A 5,075-nucleotide genomic window follows, 5' to 3' on the forward strand; every position below is an offset into this window, starting at 1 on the left:
TACCCCGCCATCTCAGTGGAGAAGCAGCGTGGCTTCCACCGAGCTGCTTCAGCCGGACCATGTCTTGACGGCTCCTGCCAGCTATCCCGTGGATGCTATCACGGAGTCTCAAAATTGCCACCTTATGACGCAATGGATTAATATGAAGGTCAAGGCGGCTGTTGGCTCTGTTTTTCCTACTGAAACCCGGCGCAACTTTTCACTGCCGGCCAATTCCAGAAGGATATGCTAGGGTGATGGTGGATGAAATAATGGAGGGATTTGAGGACATCCAGCTTGACCACCCTACCGGTGAAGGGGAGACTCGGCTGGGTTCTGCTCTGAAGACTCCATGCCTATGGTGGAAGGAGCTCATCAACCTTCCGAACTGGACGCCTCCGCCTCCTCCTCCTCCTCCGGCGAGTCAGGGAACTCCGCCTCCTCCACCGCCTCCTCCTCCGGCGAGTGACGATCAGGGCACTCGGCCAGCTCCTTCTCCGGCGCGTGGCGGCACTCCGCCTCCTTCTCCGCCTGCGCCGGTGCGCCCGAGCAGCCAGCCTCCCCCTTCTCCGCCTCGTCAGCAAGGGCGGAAGAGACCTACCGTCGCTCCGGCTGCTCCGGCGCGTCGTAGTACTTCTCCTCCGCCTCGTAAGCAAGTAAAGAAGACAACCGCTCCATCTGCTCTGCCGGCGTCTAGCAGTACAACCAGAGGCGGGAGGACATACAGATTCAGTCCTCTCTGAAGACTCCAGAGAAGTTACCATACAAGAGGACCCTAGAGGAGAATGCCGAGAACGCGCGAGAAGAAGTGAGGAACTTCTTTGAAGGGGTGACAGCAAAGAAACATCCACCTCCGGAGGAGAAGGTAGATCCGGTGAAAGCGAAGCACACTCTGGCTGCCCTGACAAAACCACCCAAGTCTCCGCCGAAAGGAAACTATGAGCGCATTATTGGAAACGAATTTGCCGAAGCGGAGCGGTCGGGAAGTACTATCAGTGATCAAAGGCTGAAAGAACGACGAGCTGGGAACAAATTGCACAGCTCGGCGAACAAGCGAAGCAATCATGCCCCCCGCTCAAGGTGCCTAGCGACATCGTCGCTAATGATCCGAGGATGGTGCCCGGTTATAGCAATCTTGGAGATTACCTTCCCGACGATGTACATTATGATTTCATGGAGGTGCAGATACAAAGATACGAGTACAGGAAGCCTCTCGTCAAAGATGAAATATCTCTATCAACGATGATGCGAAGATTGCATGATTGGTACATGAAAATCTGCAGAGGGTCTGGGGGGAGGAGTACTTTGTATGTGAGAGTTAAAAACGAGCATGACCTCGTTGGAATTGATCTGTTGCCTGTTCCATTTGAGGAGTTCCTTCAGTTTTTCAATCAATTGGCCCTCAATAAAGTAACGGTCACCTGCTACTGTCTGTAAGTAGTACTACTTCTGTCATTAAGTCTCTCTATATAGCTTAGCTCTTTCATTGCATGTATTTATAATCATCCTCACTATATTATGCAGATTGAAGATCGTCGAATTGAAGAAACGACAAATCGGTGATATTGGGTTCATTAACACAAATATCATAGATGCAACTCAGGTTAAATTTCATGCCGCAGATACCGAGGCCAACTTGCTACAATCGTTGGTAATAAATGAAAACAAAGATATAATACTCTTTCCTTACAACTTCAAGTGAGTGTTACTGTCTTGTGCGTATTCAGTTTCCCTTATATATTAGTCAAGGTTATAGTAATGTAATTGATGAGTTATGCATGCGTGTGCAGTTTCCACTATATTCTCCTAGAGATTAAGCTTGAGCAGGGACTAGTAACCTTCTTAGACTCAAGACGAAAAGATCCCCAGGACTATGCGGACATGACTCAAATGCTCGAGAAGTAAGTTAAATCGATCATTATCCACCATATCAGCAACTTTGTTCATTTCCTGATATATCAAGTAATTGTTTTCTTTGTCTGGCAGGGTTTGGAAAAAATTCACCAAAAAAGCTCCGGGACTCCCGAAGAAGCTGCAATTTAGACACCCGAAAGTAAGTACTATAGTAGCATGTTCCGCGCATCTCCTATTGATTCAAGCGCTAGTTTCATCAATACCATTTGGCATTCTTGCTTATCAGTTTGATTGACCTCTATTTCTTGTAAAGTGGTTGTGGCAGGAACAAGGGAATGATTTCTGTGGATACTACGTTTGCGAGTCCATCCGCCACACGACCTGTGAGCGGGGCTACTCTGACGAACAATATGAAGTGCGTAAATAACAACATTCACAATTTTATTTTATTACCATCATTTGTGTTGAGTTTCATTCATTCATATATATATATATATATATATATATATATATGTATTGACCCCTTCTTCAAATTAGATGTTTCGGAAGCGGGATGAACTCCTAGCACCAGCTCGCATGCGAGCAATTCAAGAGGAATTGGCGGCATTCTTTCTTGACCACGTGATCGCTGAAGACGGAGAATACTATGTGGACCATGAGTCCGTATGTTAGGAGATTATATTTGTAAGAGATAATTATTGTATATATGTAGCCGGTAGTGTCGGATAGATATACGAGAACTTGTTGTTCGACCAATCTCTCGGAGAAGGAGAGGTGGTCGATATCACTTCTCTCCGTATGCATATATGTTCATGACGATCTTCTATTTCCTTCGTTTGCTTACTAGCTAGCTAGTGTGTCTAGTCCTCTCTATACGTATGTATAGTACGTAGCGTCGACCAAGCACGGACATAAGAGAGGACACTTCTCTCTATTAATTATAGCTAGCTAACACAATATATGAAACACCTAAATTAACCCCCCAAAACCCGCAACCCCCCCCCCCTTTCAAAAAAAACAAAAACCCCAGCCACAGAAATGCTGACGCGTGGATGCCTATTGGTCCCGATTGGTGCCACCAACCGGGACCAAAGGCCCTCCTTCCTGGGCTCCGCGCACAGGCCACGTGGAGGCCCATCTATCCCAGTTCTGGATTGAACCGGGACTAAAGGGACAGGGCATTAGTACCGACCCTTTAGTCCCGGTTCAGGAACCGGGACAAAAGGCCCTTACGAACCAGGACAACAGGCCCTTTTTCTACTAGTGACTCGGGGTAGTTCTTCACAAAGTAGGCGATCTCCTTGCCCTTACAAACTCCTTGGTTCAACTCCATATGATCTTGGAGGCTCCCAAGTGACACCTAACCAATCTAGGAGACACCACTCTCCAAAAGGTAATAGATGGTGTGTTAATGTTGAACTCCTTGCTCTTGTGCTTCAAAATATAGTCTCCTCAACACTCAATCACTCTCTCACAGATTTGGCTTGGGTACGAGAAGGATTGGAGTGGAAAGCAACTTGGGGAGGCTAGAAATCAAGGTTCAATTTGTTGGATTGGAATGCCTTGATCTCAACACATGAGTAGGTCGTTCTCTCTTAGAAAATGTATGGTGGAAGTGTAGTTTCAGTCTAATGGCTCTTTTAGAGAGTAAGTGGTGGTGGAGGGGTATATATAGCCTTCACCAAGAATCCACACCGAAGCAAAATCTCGGTGAGAATGATCTGTGTAAAAGATTAGAACGTTGGGCTTTTCGGTGAGACTGATCAAATCCACTCGGTGGATCTAATATGCAATGACCTAAGAGGGACTTCATTTCAGTAATTCTGATCGAAACATCTCAGTAATTCTGAAATGGAATCAATGGATTACATAAACTTGGTCAGTGCACTTTGGTGGGACCAAGTGTCATATTGGTGGAACTAGTTTCAAGTGTTTGGCTATGGCCGTGTTAAACTCGATGGGTTCGGAAGCAAGTGTATCAGTGGGACCGAGTTTGATATTTAGGTTTGGATAGATTTGAATGTGGGAAAGTGGCTGAGGGTTTTGGAGCAATATCTTCACGCACTTAAGAAACTAAGTCATGATCAAAACCTCATCCCCTTTTAACATTATTTGCTTTCCTATGGACTCAATGTGATCTTCGATCACTTAACGAAAAATGAAGAGTCTTGGAGCATTTTGCCAATATGTTTCCATAGCATTTTGAAGGGTCGACATCCACATGTCCTTCCCATGCCAAATTGAACTTTCCTGAAATCTATCTTTGAATAGACATTGGTTCAATGACATATACGTTGTTATTAATTACCAACATCACCCGGGAATTGGTTGCAATTTCAATCTCCCCCTTTTTGGTAATTGATGACAACATATAGATCAAAACTTCGACAATGAATATAATCAATGAATAATATTGTCGCTTTGAGAAGTATGTGATAAGCAAGAGTGTCGGAGTAATGGGCCACGGGTAGCCCAACCCTAGGTCCAGAACCTTTCAAGGCATCGGGGCCGGCTGCACCCCTCAAGACGTCGAGATGAAGCGCCGCCTTCCTGTAGCCGCCTGGCTGAATGGCCGACTGCTGGAAGACAGCCACGCTTAAGAAGATAGCTTCAAGACGGGCCGACTCCTGGCAGGCGGCCTCTAGAGAGGCCGGCTCCTAGCAGTCGGCCCACGGTGCCCTTAGAGTCTGCGCCCCCATTAAGAAGACAAGACAAGGTGAGGCTACAGGGTAGCCCATCACCCCCGTATCCAGGACCGGGCGAGGCCACAGTGCTCCGTACAGGCAGAGATCTCCGCCCGGCGCGACACTGTTGCCACTCCACCCCTGATGTCACTCCTGTCAGGCAAAGCCCTGATCCCACGACCGTCTGTCGGTATGGCCCGAAGAGGATGGGCCCTACCGATCAGCGAGAGCCCGGAAGACGGCTAGAGCCTCACCAGATGGACCTGAGGGAGGCCGGCCCGCAGCAGTCGGCCCGCCCCTTCCTCGGGGCCCACACGCCATTAACCAAATAAGATGTGGAGTGGCTACAGTGATCTTCCTCCAGGCGATGGGACTGTAGCCACGTTCCCCTGACCAAGCAAGCGTCATTAGCGTTACGACTACAGTAATCAGCAACCGGCAAGACCTGCGAGCGGGGCCCACCAGGCGGCAGGCCCCAGCAGTCGGTGGAGAAGCCGGCGACCAGAGAGGCTGACAGCCGGGTCCTACACCCGGCTGAGTTACTATTGTACTCCTGGG

Source organism: Triticum aestivum, chromosome 2A, assembly GCF_018294505.1.
Source record: "Triticum aestivum cultivar Chinese Spring chromosome 2A, IWGSC CS RefSeq v2.1, whole genome shotgun sequence".
Lineage (NCBI taxonomy): Eukaryota > Viridiplantae > Streptophyta > Magnoliopsida > Poales > Poaceae > Triticum > Triticum aestivum.